The sequence below is a fragment of the Cibotium barometz genome, chromosome 23 (genome assembly GCF_041138505.1).
Source record: "Cibotium barometz isolate CiBa-2024 chromosome 23, ASM4113850v1, whole genome shotgun sequence".
Classification (NCBI taxonomy): domain Eukaryota; kingdom Viridiplantae; phylum Streptophyta; class Polypodiopsida; order Cyatheales; family Cibotiaceae; genus Cibotium; species Cibotium barometz.
In genome coordinates, this window is record NC_141068.1 from 55,992,135 (window position 1) to 56,011,817 (window position 19,683).

Below are 19,683 nucleotides of genomic sequence, written 5' to 3' on the forward strand. Positions count from 1 at the left end.
CCCTCTCAGGATGCCAAGGTCTCTCTTTATACAATGAGCATGGCCCCTTGGGCCATCACGAGCTAAGTGCTAAAAGTGGTCATTGACAGATGCCGTTGGAGTAGGTGAGAGGCGCCGAGCACAAGTAGGTGAGCACCGCTTCTAAGCGGTCAAGTGGTTGGCCAATGTGGCCCCTAAGTTTGGGGAGTGAGGCAGCCAAAGATTCCCTCCTTGTGTGATTGTGGGTGACCCTTAGGATGTCTGCACTTGGGGTTCATGAACTTGGGGGTGCCCGATCTTGGGTTCACGAACTTGGACCATTGGCAGTGAGGGTGGGTACACTGTCCCCGGGGACCTAGCTGTCCACAGCTTCGCTGCCCACCTTACCCCCCGTTCCACTGGCAGCGCCACATTCTCTGCTCCACTCCGCCCTCACGGGGACGCCCGGGGGGGGGGGGGGGGGGGGGGGGGGGGGGGGGTTTGGAAAGTGCTCGGCGGTGCTCCACCAGCCCTGGTCGAGTAGAGGCCACAGGGCCTTACTGGGACACAGGCTCTCCAGAGGCTATCACTTGAGTCCTCCCGACGGTTAGTGGACACCAGGAATGGAAAATCTTGGTATGCTAAGGTCACGCGGTGGTTTCTGGCACATGGGTTTCAGATTGACTGTCTCCCTCCCTTTGATTATAGTCTTGACTCCCCGTTCTTCCCACTCACCCATCAGGATATTAACCACCTCATTCGCACTGATATCACGAGATTGGAGGTACACACTACATGGGTGGCTTCTCAGCAGTTGGCACCAAAATGCAATTTTACCAGGATCATTTTCTCCACCTCACGAGGATGCCTTCATCCAGAAACCCCAGTATGTGCTTAGACGTATGTCACATGTGATGAGGATAGCTATAGGTCAAATTAGGGTTTCCTCACATCGCTTGCAATTAAAGGCATGAAGGCTTCTGCTATGTCACATGGAGACTGGGAGAGCTGTCACGATTGATAGACGAGAGGATCTCGCAGTTGTGCTCACTAGAGGTGGAGACAGGAGCATTACATTTGCAGATGCCCCATATATTATGAGATCAGAAGGAGATTTCATTGCCTTTTTAGAAATGGATTTGGGCCACTTGCCTTGGTCATGGATTACCCTGATTAGAGATGTCTTGGACTATACCTCATGGAGCTACGCCTGTGCACGCAGCGTGACATGGCTAAACCGCACATATTTGGCAACAATATCAGGGCATACTGACAACATATACAGGTCATAACACAGTCGGCCAACATATAGGAGTGCCACTTCAGCAATCCGACCCCACACATGTGAAACCATAGCATAAAAGGCATATTTTACTCAGTTGTGGCCATCAACAACAGGCCGACAGCCTGAATTATGGCCGACTTGCATATGTAGGGCCTATATAAGGCTAAGCATCATTGTACATCAAATCATCTCTCTACCTTTTGGAGATTGGTCATAAGTAGTCATTAGTCCTCTTTTGGAAGGCATAACATATATCAGAATATTTGAAGTTCCCCTACCCCGAACTAGTAGACTTACAAGGACTAGTAGCCACACCCACCCTACGTTCATCGCACGAGGACCAATCTCCATCCTAGGGGCGCACCACAAGGTCATTATCGCAGTTCTGAAGGGCATTGTCATAAGGGGGGTGCAGGTCCAAGCAAGGTAAACACAAGCAGTTAAGAAGCACCAAGAAGGCCAGGCATGCATTAGGTGAATCCTCAGTATTTGGCCCATGGAAGTCAGGTCCTCAAAGGAGTACTTCTGTGGCTTCTTAGGAATAGGAGGTGCAGCCTCATTTAGGTACCTTCAATCCTTGTTGGACTGCCCCAGCTCTATAGCCCGATCAATCAGTGTACCTCTGGTGCGGCTATACTCTGGGGCTAGCTGCAATGCCTGCTGGCCTGACTTCTCAATCTCTGGTCGAAAGAAGTCTGTAATCTGCCACTGTAGGTGTCTCTCCCTCTCTGATCCCCTCCCTCTCCAGAGACCCTCTCTATGTCCACGTAGCTCCAGCAAGTATAATCCGAGGCATCTGTGATCCTGGAATCTCATGACACTGGAAAGTGGTCCGAAACCCTCTCTCAACAAGTAGTGAAAACAGCGTCATATCTCATAATATACTGGACAGTGACACATGTAATGTAACTCTGTCTCTGGCTCCATCTAGCACAACTGACAAATCCTGGCCTTAGTTGGTACTCCTCTGAATCTCTGAGTCTCAATCTCTAGCTGGTGTGAGGATGTGCGCATCTGACCAATAGCACACCGTACCCCATGAGAAAGATGAGTGTCCATGTAGCTGGGTCTAATCACAAACCCATCCTCCGTGAGGTGGAGAAGATGATCTCTATAGAAAGTCATCTTCGTACCAAGCTCGTGTGTCGGCTGTATCCATGTCCTCCTAGTGTCCAGCTGAGTCAAGTCCTGCCTGATAAGTCTGGTAATCTCTCCCCGTGTGAGAGAGAGGGAGGGTGCATCTAGGGAGTACTGAAATGGAGGTAGCCTGTCCATACTAAAGCCATGCAGTTGGAACCAAGCTGTCATCTGTGCATACCAACATGATCCGTCTCCCTGTGATGCCAACTGTCGTGAAGACTCCAGGGCTAAGCGAGCATATCTGTCTCTAGGGAGAGCCCAAGTGCTATGTATAAAGGAGACTGATCGAGTGAGCGCCTCTACTACCAATGGGGGGGCAGCCATCTCTGCACGGATAATATCAAGGCTTTTCTGTGCAACATCACTCTCACCCTCCTGCTTAGCATCAAATACCACAGATGGCATAGGATGCATAGAAGGTAAAAGCTAAACTGCGTTGGTGGTAGTAGGTGGTGCTATAGGAGCAAGAAATGCCATTGCAATTGTCGAAGAAGGTGGCTTAGAGGCTTGCTCTGCTTGCCATTTATGACAATCCTTCTTACCATGCCCAATGGTATGACAATAGAAATATCGGTTTTGTGATTGGTACTTCCTTTGCTCCTCTGGAGGAAGATTGCCTCCAAAGATGCCTGCTTTAGCTTTTTCCTTAGGGGTTTTGTTATGTTTGGATTCCTTATCCTTCTTACCCCTTAAGTAGAGCTAGAACTGTCGTCCTTCGTAGCGTCTTTAGAAGACGAATAACGTTTCCCCGGTTGTGAAGCATGTTGTTGCTGTAGGGGTTTGGTACTAGACTGTAGTTGTTTTGGCTTGCTTCTGTTCATCTTCATTTCTTCATTTTGAGCGAGAATCAAAGTCCGGTCATATGTGTTGGGTTCAAAGTTACGAACTGTGAACCGAATGTTAGGATCCAATCCACGAATGAAGTGATCCATCTTGGCCCACTTAGATAACTCTAACTGCTGTGCTAAAGTGATAACCTTACTGGAAAACTGAAGCATGGGTGACACGTTCTGTTTGAGTCCATAGAACTCATCTGCCAGTTTGGTCATATACTGGGGAGGGAGAAATTTACTTTAGTTTTCCCGTTCTCTTTGAGCCTAGTGAAAAGCTGTGACACGTGTGGTCTGGTGTGTATGTAAACTAGACCAATGCTGCCACCAAGTGACTACCTCACCTGTAAGGTGGGGAGCCATTACATGGACTTTATCTTGAGGATCTGTTAGCTTTGCCAAAGGAAAATATGCATTAAACTGATGAATAAATTGATTGACAGCTAAATGATCACAGTTACGGTCATACTTACTAAAATTGAGCTGAGTCCGGATGACGGTCGTTGATGCCGCAGGAGTTTGGCTGGTGGCACCTGTGGAAGGAGAGACTGAAGAGAGGGTGTGTTGAAATCGCCGATGCATGGCCTCTCTTTCCCGCTTGTGTTCGAGTATCATTCGCTCTCGATCAAGCTCTTGTTGATGCTCCTGAGCTACGAGGTTAGCCTGATGCCCGTCTTCTTCAACCTTTGTTGAGCTTTCTCACAGTCCCATCTATCTGCTTGTTCTTGTTGCTTTCTTGCTTCTGCTTCAGCTTTTTCTTCCCGCCATCTGGCCTCATCTTCTCGTCTTTGTTGTTCCGTCTGAAAGAAGAGAGAAATGAAGTCGGGGGTAGTTGGTGGAGTGGGTTTTGCTGCGGTAGCCTCTAAGAGTTGGAGACACTCCATGAGAAATTGGTTTTGTGATTGGAGTAGAGCAATGGTATCTACTGTTGGTGGAAGAGCATGGTCTCCTTCGAGGGAGACGTTTTCCTGCTAATGTGTACTCTCCTCTGTAGACATTTTTTTGAAGTCGGTGGTCGTGCCGGAGCGAAGTATGACCATCCAATGATGCTCACGCTAGGATGCTGTGTGTGTAGACAAGTTGAATCTGATACCAATGTAATATGCAGTGGAATTATGCGTTTTTGGTTGGCTAAATTCATGTATGCTTTAAGTGATGATGATTTGATTGTTGAATGCTGAGGTGGATGAATGATGCAAAACGATTCCTATTTATATGAGCATATGGTGCTGGTCGGCTGGCTACGGAGCTGGCCGACTGTTGAATAAAAGCTACATGACTTGAATAATGTGATATATGCTATTTTTAATGGTAATAAGCTGGCCGACTTAGCATTAAATGCTGCCAACTAAATGATAATAATGGATAAATGGTGAAATAACATTGTAAGGCTTATGCAAGGGTTCACATGCACATGATATGAATGCTATCCAAATGCAGAATGCTTTCTAATGCAAACCCTAAGGCTTCACGGACTTCTACATGCATGAACGATTCTCTTCAAGTGGGTTAAGGGACTTGACTGTTGACTGACACTCTAAGGCTAAGGAATGACCTACGCAGCTCGTGCCTGACATATCCCGGACTGGGGATTACAATGGGGCCACGGCATACGACAATATCATATCCTTAAGGGTCCTACTCACTGATGATGAGCGATCTTGTCACCATGTACTACAGTGCAGAGTGCATGTGACAGTTTGGTACCTCGTATACTTACGTGGAACATGTCTATTTTGGTATAGTCTCATGAACGCGGATTGTCCATACCAATGTTACATTGCATAGCATCTTTATGTGCTTGCTTACAAATTGAATTCACATGCTGTTTTCATGCTTGCTTGACCAATGTGTAGTTCGGGGTAAGGGAACGCTCGTGCCTGGGAACCGTGCGTGTGAAACTGTGTGTTGACATGGTTATGTGGCATGTGACCCAGGTGGTAAGTATTGGTCATAACTGTGCCTTAGGATCTAGCATTAATTTATAAGTGAGTGTGTAAACACTTTATTAAGTTTTGGGTGACCAAAACTAACTTATAAATTATGACCAACCTTGTCTTCGCACACACCAATGTACCGAGGTGGACAAAGCTCAATGTCCACGACTCTACTGCCCAGACCTTATCCCCTTTGTTCAAAGAGAGCAACCAGCCATGTGTCAATCCCAGCTTGGACCCCAACACACCTTCCCCCTCTTCTTGACATGCAGGGTGGACATCTCATCATCTCTCTCTTCTCCCCTCTCTCTAGAAGTTGGTGCCCACTTCAAGAGGCTTTATGGCTGTATTTTCTGCACTTTCTCCTTCCCGACACTATATCCAAGTTGTTAGACTGTTTTCCAAGCTTCTAAGAGTGTTTCCAAGCCGTTTTCACTCTCCTACACTCCCAATGGCTCAAATTAAGCAAAACAATCCTTTTATTTTTCTGTAATTTCTGGTCTTTTGGCTGAAAACCCTAATTTCAGCCTTCCTTTCTCAAGTTGAACCATAAGGAAAGCTTTCCCAAGGTTCCTTGCAACCACTTGAAGACTTTTGTTGTGAAGGATCACAACAAATTGAAGATTTCAACAACCATGTGTGGGTGGAACAATGGTAGGGAACATGGGTGCACTTGAGAGGGTAGTGTGAGTTGAAGATCTCCATTGACAATCATATTGTGCTTGTTGTCCATGAGATCTTAGTGTATTTAAGTGTATTGATTAGCATTGTGTTCAACCAAACTTTTCACATTGATGAAATCTTAGTGTATTTAAGTGTATTGATTAGCATTGTGTTCAACCAAACTTTTCACATCGACTGGTGGAACTACACTGTGCAGCTGTTAACACGCTGCTGACACTAATGGTGTTGCTGTCAGAATATGCAACGGAGATGAAGACAAGATCTGAAAACACCTAGAGCAAGTGCACAACAGAAAAACGCAGAAATGAGAGAGAGAGAGAGAGAGAGAGAGAGAGAGAGAGAGAGAGAGAGAGAGAGAGAGAAGCTTATAACTCTGCTATATACACAAGAGAAATTCCGGAATACAAGATGAAAAGTGTTGGGACGCAAGGGGCCATTTTATATGGCCCTAGGTAGCCAGTTGGCCTAAATCGGGTGGGCACACCCACAACAGAGGCCCTGGTGTAAAAATAGGGAAAAATATGGAGAGTGGGGAAAAATGAGAAAACACCTAAATGGCGACTCATGAACATACCGTTGCTGAGAGACAAAGAACCCCCTTTGGGTCTACTAGATCTCCAATCCCAAGAGTCGGTCATCTTAAACTCCTTTGACAAGGTAGCTTTCGTCACTGTAATGTGCTCCACATGACCGTCGGTGAGAAAGGTCATCCACATAAAGGATGACCGTCGGTGAGAAAGGTCATCCACATAAAGGCATCGACCCATCTAACGTATACTTGGGCTTAAAGACCCACTTGACACCAATGACAGGCCGTTTTGACGGCCTCGGTACCAACTCCCAAGTGTTATTCTTCTCGATGGCATCCAATTCCACCTGCATGGCTTTCCTCCAAGTATCCTGTGCAAGGGCTTCCTTTAAAAGTTCTGCTGAATGACTTTTATCACGGACTCTGTGCGTTCTTCGAGGTCCGTCATGTCAAATCCCCATAGGATCTTCTCGTATAACGCTCCTGGTGTACAAGACTCGAAACCTGCAAACAAACCTGGGATTGACATTGTTCGGCGAATGGACAAGGATGGTAATGGGGATCTTAATCAAGCACGGGGGTGCAAGCCTGACTCACCTCCCAACCTTGGCAGTCGTGGGCAAGCCCACAAGTCTTGGCTGTCCCCAACGAGCCACGAGCTGAGCTAAGTAGATGGATGTACCGACCAATCTCTACCTTGTGACATCCCATACTGCTACGAAGCTACCCTTGTGGGCCTCGAGATTGCTGCCGCCCTCGGCTGCATGAAGCAGGTGCATGTCTGCACTAAATCCAGGCTCATGACCATAGAGCTCTCACAAAGACACGCGAGACTCTATATGACTAATGACTAACCTTGGCCACCCTTTTATAGGCTCTTGGCCAGTCATTGGGCGTCCACACTTGGGTGCCCGTGCGTCCATACCATAGTTGTTTCTCGTACGCGTACGAACCTGTTCGTACGTACGAGTCGTACGGTACGATACCGTACGAATTCGTACGGTACGAGTTAGGTTTTTTTTTTTTTTTTTTTTCCCCACAAATTTTTTTTCCTTGAAAAAGAATTTCCAAATGCTAAAAAAAAAATAGAAACCCTGCTTTACAAAGATCCCAAATGCTTGCAATACTTCGCAACTTTCGTGTCCACTCAGTATTCCATATGGGGTTGTGGAGAGACCTAAAAAATCTGGCGAGGTAGACTGGTAGTGTACACTTGATTGGTAGGATGAGAGAACCTTGCTACATCACTTGGGGATCCCTGGTATAGGTAGGCTAGACAATTAGATTCTCAAGTTATGCACGAGGGAGAACATTTGGACATGGCCATTTTGATCTAGAGAGGAGTCCCTAAACTTATCACCCTAGATGCACTCCTCGTATTTGTGCAAGGACGGTCCCTTAGTCATAAACGCTACACTGGGAGACCTTTGGTATTGCATTACCCATCCAGGTTCTTTTTTGGAGACAATCGGGAGATCCAACCGGGAGAGACACATATCCATGTACTGGTTTCTCAAGCACTGTAGACTCCTCCCCTCCCAACCTTCCCTCACATTCAAGCTTGAAGCTCCATAGCTTGTAAGTGTAAAAAATAAAAACCGTATTTTATCGTACCGTATCCCAAAATTTCATATCGTACCGAATATTCCCGTACGGTATCGTACCGTACCGTATCGTATTTTCGTACCGTGACAACTATGGTCCATACTTGGGTGCCCGCCCGTTAGTCTATCCCTAACTCAGCTCGTCAATGAGTCTGCCTAGCTCCAAGCTTCCCCAACCTCGAAGCAAGTCTTGTGTGCGTGTAGCACACGGTAGATACACACCTTGCATATGACATACTTCCCTTCCTCTTTTGCTTGACAAACTTGACACTTGAGAACATAATCTTCTACATACCCTTTCATCTCTGGCCAATAAAAAGTGTGTTTCACTAACGATAATGTCATGTGTACCTCAGGGTGTCCAGCAGAAGGGGCGTCGTGACACTCCTTAAGAATCTTGGACCTAATGTCCGGGATCTGTGGTACACAAATTTTGTCATTACGGAATAGTAAACCATTCCGAATCATCCACTGGCCTCCTGCAGCCTGAATGGTAGGTTGCTCAGTCATCGAGTCTTGGTCAATCAATGAGCTCTCGTCCTGGATCTTGTGCCAAAATGGACCAAAATAACTATTAGTCCTTCAAAGCCCTCTCAATGATTGAAATAAATCAGTAGAAATCTCAGTGAACGACAAAGTATTCACCTCTCTAATTCGACTAAGCGCATCTGCAACACTATTCATGGACCCTTTTCTATAACGAATCTCAAAATCAAAATCTTTTATTAATTCAGTCCATCGAGCTTTCCTTCCTCTCAAATCATCCGCATCACACACATACTTGATTGACTGATGATCAGTCAATACCACAAACTTGGAGCCATATAAATAATGTCTCCAAACCTTTAGAGCGTGAATCACAGCATAAAGCTCCTTCTCAAGGGTTGGCCAACGAGATTGAGTATCGTCTAGCTTTTTACTTTCAAAAGCAACAGGTCTACCATCTTGAAATAGAGCAGCCCTGATGGCATAGATACTGGCATCAGTTTTAAGAACATAAGGCCGACTAGGATCGGGTAATGCTAAGATAGGTGCTTCCTTGACTTCATCTTTTAAAAGTTTGAAGGCCATATCCAGATCGTTATTCCAAGTGATAGCCTGATTTGACTTATGTCCACGACCTTTCAACGAGTCGGTCATTGGTAGTGTGAGCTGAGAGTACTTCTGCACAGATTTCCGAAGAAAAACAACAAAACCGAGAAAAGAACGAAGTTGTTTCACTGTTCGCGGTATAGGCCAGGCCAGAACCTTTTGAACTCGGTCATAGTCAATGCTCAATTCATCTCTAGTGATTTTGTGTCCCAAGTAAATGATGTCTGTCATGAAAAACTCACATTTACTTAATTTAGCATATAGTCGATTCTGTCTTAAAATAGTTAAGACAATCGTGAGGTGTCTAACGCTTAAGAGTACGACTATATATCAAAATATCATCCAAGAACACAATCACAAATTTTCCCAAATGTTCATGAAAAAGATCGTTCATCATTTGCTGGAAAGTGGCTGGAGCATTGGTTAACCCAAAAGGTAATACGAGAAACTCGTAATGGCAATATCTAGTTCGAAAGGCGGTTCTTTCGACATGCCTTTCATGAATACGTATCTGGTGATAACGAGTACGCAAATCTATCTTCGTGAAATATTTTACTCCTGCTTAGCGGTCAATCAGGTCATCTGATCTAGGGAGAGGATAACGGTTCTTAATTGTCAGCTTGTTCAATCTCTTGTAATCTATGCACATTCTCCAGGTGTTGTCCTTCTTTCCCCTAAGCAACACAGGTGCAGCCCAAGGTGATTTACTTGGACGGATCTGGCCCATCCTCAAATAATCTTCGAGTTGTTTGGCCAACTCATCTTTCTTAGCTTGACTCATCCTGTACGGTGGAATATTAATAGGGTGAGCACCAGGGATCAGGTCAATACGATGATCTACTGTCCTTTCAGGTGGTAAGCCCGATGGCAGTTCCTTAGGAAATACATCTTGAAACGAATCAAGTATCTTCTGTAATTCTTTGCTTTCAAATACACTTAATTCATTGACATCCATAGAAGGTATGAGAAATGAAGAAAGTGGAATCAATACACAATGGAAAGCAGTATACAAAGAAGAATCCATTATATTACCAAAATCAATTGTATTTACAAGAGGTCCCTGAGAGGGATGTATACAATCACCTAAGATACTATACTGGGTGTTCTTATGTTCAAAAGAAAAAATATGACTAGACCAATCTATCTGGACTTGAAGAGTCTTAAACCACTCAATCCCTAATAACAAGTCTACATGTTCTAGGTGCATAATATAGCATTCCAGAGTATCTTTGTAGTCCTGAATTCGGATTGGTAGTGTCTCCACCTTTCGATCCCATACTTGTCGACCCGTAGGTAGGCGTACCTTATAGATATGATCGCTGGGCGTTTGTATCAAGACCCAATTTCTGCACAAGTTTGTAATTAACAAAGTTGTGTGGGCTGCCAGGGTCTAGAAGAATGTGGATTCTATGGCCATTCACTTCACCATAAACTCGGAGAAGATCATGCAAGCCAAAAACTTTAGAGTTGAACAGACAATCAGAACATGTACTAGGGCGAGAAAGTACAGTAACTGACATACCTGTCAAAGACAACTGGTTAGCTGTCTTTGGCTTGGGTCCTGCGTTGGTCTTTGCACCCTTTTGCTTCGGGCACTCATTACGCATACTCCTTTTTCTTCGCAGATGAAGTAACGTCCCTCCTCCTTGAGCTTCAAAGCCTTAAGGAGACGTTTCTTCTTCGCTGGTATTGAAGTTGAATTCTTGGAAGGTTGGTCCGAAGACTTTCCTTCAGTCGTGCTAGCCATTGGTGCGGAGAACTTCCTTTTGTGCTTGTTCCCCTGCTCGGTAACGAGTTTAGACTTGGAAGAGACCATTGTATCATCATAGATATGAGCGGAATGAATGGCTTCGTCCAAAGTTTTGTATTTGTTGTTTTTAGCCTGTAAACGGTATGAGTCGGGTAAACCGGCTACGAAGAAACCCAAAAGAGCTGTGGAATCCATCTTCGCAGCTTTCATCTGCAAGTCCCTAAATTTTTGGAGATAGACCTCATAAGTGAGGTTCTGCGAGGTCACGGTCAAAGGAGTAAACCGGGCAACAACATCATAGTCATCCTCTTTCTTGAGAAATTCTTTCTTGAAGACGTCTTCGAACTGTGCCCAAGTCGTTGGTTTAGGGTTGAGTTCCTTCCACCAAAGCAACAACATCATAGTCATCCTCTTTCTTGAGGAATTCTTTCTTGAAGACGTCTTCGAACTGTGCCCAAGTCGTTGGTTTAGGGTTGAGTTCCTTCCACCAAAGCAAAGCTTTGCTTGAGAGGAAACCTGCTGCTAATTGGATCTTTTTCCCATCGTCATATGGATGGAGCTGAAAATGGACTTGCCACTTATGTAGCCAAGTGTCCACTATCTCCTTGGTACGCTACTTTTGCTCGCCCCCAAACTGGTCCGGAGTAATATTGGGACCTAAAGCAGATGCCAAGGTATCCATACCTGAAAGAGTAGATAGGGTAGTGGTCAACAAAGAGATGGAGTTCTGTAAAGCCTGCATCTGCGCGGCGATTTGTGCTTGACGTTTCGAGGAAGAAGCTTCGAGAGCAACTTTAAACTCTTGGAAATCTGATTCTGAAACATAATCCTCGAAAAGATTGGCATCGGTGGCTTCTGTGGCCGGCAGGTCTTCACGTTCGAGAAAGGGCTCCAACTCGGATTCTTGGGTCGACATCTTGAAGAGGGCAAGGTGAGAGAAAAAGTTGATCTTGCACAAATAAGAGTGCTAGACAACTTGAGAGCTTGAGCGCTTGAGAGATGTGTGGCAAGAAGCCCGCTTAAGGGGAATATAAAGCCTTCCCCAAAAGCTAACTTAGCTTTTGCTTTTGTGTTAAAAAAAAATAAATTACACATACATACATACATACATACAATTTTCTTTAAAAAAAAGGAAAAAAAAAAACACTTATAAAGCAATACTTGGGTTTTTAAACCCTTTTACTAAGGTTAAGAAAAAAAAACGAAAGCAAAGGCGATTTTTTTTTGTTTATTAAAAAAAGAAAAAGAAAAAACACCCGACTATGCTTTTCGCTATTTTCTGCGCCCCTATTCTTCGCCTGCCTGCGTGTGCTGCTTGCACACATAGCTGGCCGCCTGCGCCTGCACAGGTGTACTCGCCTGCACAGGCTGTCGCCTGCGCACGTGAATGGTCGCCTGCGCCTGTGCCTTCGCATGCAGCCTGTGTACCACCTGGCTGTGCAGTCGCCCTCTTGGCGTACCTGGCCGACTGCACCTGCCTGCGTGTACTAGCCCTGCCTATGTGCGCTTGTGCCATCGGCTGCCTGCGAGTACAGTTGGTCGGCTGTGCTGCTTGCGCATACTATCTGGCTGTGCATAGCAGCCCACGTGCGCATGTTTTACTTGCCTGGCTGCATATACAGGCTGGCTTCTTTGCACATAAGGCTGCGCTACAACCTCACAAGCGCTACTTCTCTCTCTCTCTCTCTCTCTCTCTCTCTCTCTCTCTCTTGCATACAGCCGACTGGCTTTTCTTTCTTTTCTCTCTTGTTAAAAAAAACAGCCCTTCTTCTAGCTAAAGCAAACAACCCATAACAAGACCAAAATCCCCATCACCACGGGCTTCTACGATGAAAGAGCAACATGCTGAAATTGAAAAAACAGCAGTATACTCAGAAAAACAGCAAGCTTCTCGAACTCATACCTTTTCTTCAATCTCTTTTCTCTACCTACCGACTTGCTCGTTCACGAGGCTTGCTCTGATACCACTGTCAAATCCCCATAGGATCTCCTCGTATAACGTTCCTGGTACAAGACTCGAAACTTGCAAACAAACCAAACAAACATGACGGGGGTGCAGGCCTGACTGACCTCCTGACCTTGACAGCCGTGGGCAAGCCCACAAGTCTTGGCTGTCCCCACCGAGCCACGAGCTGAGCTAACTAGATGGACGTACCGACCAATCTCTACCTCGTGACGTCCCATACCGCCACGAAGCCACCCTTGCGGGCCTCGAGACTACTGCCGGCCACGGTTGCATGAAGCAGGTGCACGTCTGCACTAGATCCAGGCTCCTGACCATAGAGCTCTCACAAAGACACGCGAGACTCTATATGACTAATGACTAACCTTGGCCACCCTTTTATAGGCTCTTGGCCGGTCATCCGGCGTCCACACTTGGGTGCCCGCCCATCCATACTTGGGTGCCCACCCGTTAGTCTATCTCTAACTCAGCTCGTCAATCAGCTTGCCTAGCTCCAAGCTTCCCCAACTTCGAAGCTAGTCTTGTGTGAGTGTAGCATACGGTAGATACACGCTGTGCACATGACACGTCCTCTGTGGTCCATTCGGAGGGAAGCTCCGTGACTCCCGACTCCCGACTCCCGAAGGGTGTCCACTAACCACCTGGGTACTCGAATAGAACGCGGGATCATCTGCTGCTGCTGCGGGGGCTCATCTCCAGCTGCTGCGGGGGCTCATCTCCAGCTGCGGGCTCAACCTCCTGAACTGACTGAGGTTGTCCAGTTGAAATAATAGAGTGGGAGTCATCATTAGAATCACCTGGGTCTCCAAGAAGTGGCGGCTCATCAACAGTGGAAACCGGAACATGCTCATCAAAGACCTTTAACCGAGCAAAAGCTTGGTCCTTCTATTGAAGGAAATAAACCCATGTGAATCTAGAACAATCATCAAGCAGCAGCATGAAGTACAAAGAACCTCCTAACATAGTAGCAGGGGAACCCCGTTTCCCCCCATTGGGAACGGTGGAACGCGTTCCCCCATCGCGTGGACCAGTGGAACGCTGGAAACGTATGGTGGAACGTGGAGGTGGTCGAAAAAAGGTGGAACGGCAGGGAACGTTGGCGGAACGGTAGGTGGAACGGGCCAGGGAACGCTAGCCTGCCGTTCCCCCACGTGGGAACGTGCAGATGACGTGTATTTTTTTTTAAAAAATGAAGCCCGTAAGCCTTGCGCTAGGCTTTTCGGGAATTCGCACAAATCCGTACGCCTTTCGCCGCCCGTCGCTTTTCGGAGTTCACGCCATTGCTGTCCACGACTCCACGAGTATAGCCGCCAGCGCCCGTACTGTCCTGCCCGTACAGCAGCGCCCGTACTGTCCTGCCCGGGCCCCGTACAGCAGCTGTTCTGAACTTGTGAGTCCTGACATTCTGTACTGCATAGTACAGTCGCCCGGCAGCCAGGCCCCCAGCCCTTGCACTGTGCAGACTACAGTCATCTAAAAGGCAAGGCAGCAAGAAGCTTTTCTCTTTCTTCTCTCTCTCTTTTTTTGTTTGAACTTTGAACTTTTGGTGCCCTTCACACTGCACAGTGCACAGTCTCTCCCCATTAAACAGAAGAAAAAAAAGGACTCATTTCTCTGGAATGGTTAACTTTGAAAGCCTATTCAACTTTTTGCCCGAATTTGCAGACATCATGGCTTACTCGGGTTCAAAGCGATCAGCTTCGAATGCTACTTGGTGGGACGAGGTTGAAAGGCTAGAAAGGTATTCATCTAAGGGAGGTGCAACACGATGGAAATGCAAGCAATGTAACAAAGAGAAGTCAGGAGGAGCAAACCGTGTGAGAGCACATCTATGCCATGTGAACAATGAAAAAGCACAAGTGAACAAATGCCCAGGGACAACACCTGAAATGCGTAGAGAGCTTTTGGCAGAGTACCCAAGTGAAGAGGAGAAAGCATGTGCACGAAAGAAACCGGCAATTGATGCATCTTACTTCAGTAGACAAGGGGAAGATGTACACTTGGGAGATGGACAACAGTATGGAGGACTTGGGAGCTTTGCATTTTCCCAAGATTCGCAGTCTATGGGTGCAAGTTCCGGCAAGCAGCAAACCTTGGGAGCAGCTTGGGATCCCCGCAAGAAAGAGAGGGTAGATGCAGCTGTTGCAAGGTTCTTTTATCATGATCATGTAGCATTCAATGTTGCTAGGTCTCCATATTTCATTGAAATGGTCCAGGAGATTGCACGGTATGGCCCAACATACAAGCCTCCTTCATATGAGACCATACGCACCACCTTGTTGCAAAAGGAGAAAGCTGCAATTGAATGTGCTTTAGAGTCTGTGCATGAAAGTTGGGCAAAGAATGGTGTGTCACTTATTGCAGATGGTTGCAGTGACACTCGAAAAAGGTCCATTCATGGCATGGTTGCTTATTCTCGAGGAAGAATGCAATTCATTTCCTCACATGATGCTTCTGGGACTGGAAAAACTGCAGATCAGCTTGTGGAAGAGTGGGCCGAAGGTATTGAGAAAGTTGGACCAGAGAATGTTATTCAGTTCTTAGCTGATGGTGAGGCAACAAATAGAGCAGCTGGTCTTAAGCTTGAAGACAGGTATCCGCATATCACATTCAGTCCATGCTTTGCTCATTGTTTGAGCAACTTATTGAAGGATGTTGGCAGCTTGCCATGGGTTGATCCACACATTCAAAAAGGCAAGGAGATAATAAGCTTCATTCAAAACCATCAGTTTATTTTGAATGAATTCCGCAAGAGATCGGCCAAAAAGGATCTCTTGAAGTACTCAGAGACACGCTTTGGTTATAACTTTCTCATGATGAAGAGGTTATCCAAAGTGCAATTGCCTTTGAAGCAGTTGGTTGTATGCAATGAGTGGATGGGATGGGCACTTTCTCGCTCAAGAGCCGGCATAGAGGTTGCAAGAACCATACAAGACTTCACATTTTGGGATGAAGTCAATACTATCAATGCTATGATGAAGCCGATCATGCGCTTGATGCGGATTGCAGATGGACGGGAGCCATGCATTGGCAAGGTTTATGAGGGGGCTGACCGAATGATCGAGAAAATAGGGGAAATGGGCTTGTCTGATGAGAAATATGCAGAGGTTCGAGAATTATGTGAAGCACGATGGAATGGTTATCATTCTCCTATGCATGCTGCAGCGTATGTCTTGGATCCCGAGTTCCAAGGATGTGGACAAGAGGCCGATGATGAGGTGATGGATGGTTGGGAGACAGTGCTTTCTAGGCAGGTTCATGATGCAGATAAACGAAGGTTGGTGAAAGACCAACTTGGATTTTATCGCAGCAAGTTGGGAAGGTTTGGATCGGCTGATGCTCAGAGAGATAGGTTTAAGATAGGGGCTGCTTTATGGTGGGAGGATTATGGGGCTCGTACACCACAGCTTCAATCATTGGCAGTAAGGATCTTGTCTCAAGGTGTAAGCTCCTCTCCGATTGAGCAGCTATGGAGTGTGTTCGGCCATGTTGCATCCAAGAAGAGGAACAAATTTGGGACAAAACAAGTCAATGACTTGATTTTTGTAAGTGCTAATTTGCGCTTGCTTGGTGATATGGCATCTCCCAAACCAGAGAAGTTTATATTGCTTGATGAGGAGTCCTCGGATGATGAGGAGACACATGGACTTGCAGATCCTGGTCAGGATGGGATTGAAGATTTGGTTGCTGCAGATGTTGGTCTTGATGATATGGCTTTCTTGGATGACATAGATGATAGTCTCCTTGATGGCATCACTGGCAGTAGCCATGCATGATATCTCCTTACTATTTGCAATGTGCATGTCACCTTGAGGCTTGGACTTTGGACTTGGATTGTTTCTTTTATCTAGGCTGTGCCATGTGGGCCACATTTTGTGCTTTTTGTCACTTATGTCATGTATGATGTGGGCTAATTTATTTTGACTTGTGAGATCTGTTCAGTGTTAGTATCTAGCCATGCAAATTATGGTGCACTAGACTTTAGTGTGTCTCTGATTTGGTTATATAAATGAGCATTGTATGTTAAGATTTATCGTCATTTCTAGGAATTATCTAGGTCGTTCCTCGTTCCCGTTCCCCCTTTTTCTCGTTCCCGTTCCCCTGGTGGTGCTTTCGTTCCGTTCCCGTTCCCGTTCCGTTGCTACTATGCCTCCTAAGGATGCTGTCCGGATGGGTCCACACAAGTGAGTGTGTACCAACTCCAATGGTTTCGAAGCCCACCTGGAAGCCTGCTTCGGAAAAGATTCCCTGTGTTGCTTACCACGAATGCAAGAATTGCAGCGTCCTTGCCTGTTGCCAACATTTGGCGAGCCAACCACCATATGGTCCTGGAAAGCTCGCCGCAGTGCATCCACATTTAAGTGGCCAAACCGAAAGTGCCACAAGTCACCAAAGTGAGAACCTGTCAAAGAGGAGAGTGCGGAGATGTTGTATATACGATTCTCCACGCCGCCTTCCCAAACAACGTGGCCAGTCTCACGGTCCCATAGAGCAACAGAATGCTGCTCAAACTCGACCCGGAAACCAGTCTTGCATACCTCATGCACTGATAACAGATGAAAATCAAGTGCTGGGACGTAAAGAACACCTGAGGAATGCTTCCCTCCTCTCCCATCGGGAATGATCTCCATCCGGCCCTCACTGTGTATTGGTATGGTGGAATTGTTGCCAATAAAAATGCGACCCGACTGTCGTTTCAGATCCAGAAAGAAGTCACGGGAAGTAGTCATGTGCCTGGAAGCACCACTGTCAAGAATCCATTCCCGAGTATCCTTTGCGGTGAAGCCAACTGCCTCCTCGCTCGAAGAAGATGAAGGGTCCGTGTCCATCATCTCTAAGTGCACTAAGGCTGGAGTCTTTGCAGCTGAAGCTGAAGAATCGGCACTCTTCCCAGTCTGCTTAGGACACTTCCTCCAGTAGTGGCCTTTCTCGCCACAATCATTACAAGTCCTCTCGGCCTTCAGTTTCTCTCGGTCTAAGTGGGGCTTCTTCTCAAAAGACTTCTCCGATGAAGCCTTCCCTTTGCCCTTGTTGTTGTTATTACGGCCTTTCGACCGTTGGCCAATTAAGGCCTTAGAACCTCCGCCTTGTGGAGGGTTGGTGAATCTTTCCTCCTGGTCCAAGACCATGGGCATAAGCTCCTCCCATGTGATGGTGTTGAGCCTGCCCCCACTGGTAATCAACGAAGAGTAAAAGACTGAGTACTGAGAGAGCAAATGTGACAGCAACGTTATGGCCATATCCTCTGATGATATCTCTTTCCCTGCTTGGAGAACTTCCTGCTGAAGAGCCTAGTTGAAGACCCTACAGCTTGTTGATGTGCTCCCGCATCGTCGACGACTTTGGAGGATTCATCACCCGCATCTGAACTTCCAAGGAGATTCTCTTCATGGGTGACACCCTGTTGTAGAGAGAAGCCAAGTGTTGCCAAATACCTCTGGCTAGCATCATATGCTTTATGTGGTTGATCACCTGTGGTGTGCAATTGAGGAACATGAAAGAACGGACTCTGGCATTCACACGATCCCATAGCTGTGCCTCTGCCTCCCGTTCCTTCCGAATAGAGGGCAACTCCCCTTCCTCTAACTCCGGCCGTGGAACCCCAACAACAATGAAATCAGCAAGGTCATAAGACTCCAAAACAGATTCCATCATAACCTTCCATATGCCGTAGTTCCCGTCCAATTGACGGTCCACCGGGAACGTGGGGAGTGTCGGGATCTTCACGTGCTTCTCAGCCATCTCAAGTAAATCTGATATTGTGGGGGTGTAACTGAAAAGGGAGGGTGGCTGGGAAAAATGAAGAACTAAACCTGCAAGTGGCTGTCCAGCAACAAGGCCCGCCTTTCGCTTGCTTCTCCTCTTCCCGTACGGCCCAAAACAGTCCTCCAATCAGCACTACAAACAGCCCCCCTCTTGCTCACACAGTTCCCAAGATCTTCCAAGAGCCTAGAGCTCTGATACCATGTCAGAATATGCAGCGGAGATGAAGACAAGATCTGAAAACACCTAGAGCAAGTGCATAGCAAAAAAACGCAGAAATGAGAAAGAAAGAAAGAAAGAAAGAAAGCTTTATTAACGTCTACTAGAGGCCGAACTTGACCTATGAGACAAATCAATGTACAACTGTCAATGTCTTCTGGATGTCCAGAAAAAAACAGGACAAAATGAACATGAAATAAAGTAAAAAGTACTAAGCTAGTGGGGGGGGTGTGATGGATGACTGCTAGAGGCTCAGTATGCAATTTATATGCGTAGGGTATACAAGAATGCAATGCAGATCTGTCTAGCTCCAACCAGTACCATAATGGGAGTGTAATATGTGATACATAAGCGATGGCGAGGCAAAAATACCTCGGAGCATGATCTCTGGGTGTGAGTGTAAGTGAGCTAGCCGCTCCTGGATATGGTGCTGATGTCGAGCCCGTATCTCTGTGATGCCGAGAGAGAGAGAGAGAGAGAGAGAGAGAGAGAGAGGCGTATAACTCTGCGATATACACAAGAGAAATCCCGGAATACAAGATGAAATGTGTGGGGGGGCAAGGGGCCATTTTATATGGCCCCAGGTAGCCAGTCGGCCTGCTGAAAAACAGCCGACAGCCCTCACAGCATGCCCACGACCTGCTTCCACCAGTCGGCCAGCAGTAGACCTGTTGGCCAGCTCTGGACAGTCGGCCAGCATACAGGGGAGAGCTTGGGGGCAGCAGAGCAGTGATACAGTCCTCCACACCAAAGGAAAAATGAGAAAACACATAACTCGGGTGGGCACACCCACAACAGAGGCCGTGGTGTAAATATACAGACAGGAGATGATTGCTAACAGTTGCGCCTATCACCTCAGTTGTCAGCTGGTCACCATCAACCCCATAAGTTGCCGCCCGCATTGCTGATGTTGCTGCTACTACTAACTA

At 46.6% G+C, this 19,683-nt stretch overlaps 1 protein-coding gene across 1 annotated transcript in view; it reads left to right on the forward strand.

The window, feature by feature from the left end:
- Positions 1-19,683, forward strand: part of LOC147626119 (putative serine protease EDA2) — a 186,370-nt gene that overhangs the window by 15,476 nt on the left and 151,211 nt on the right. The window lies entirely within an intron of this gene.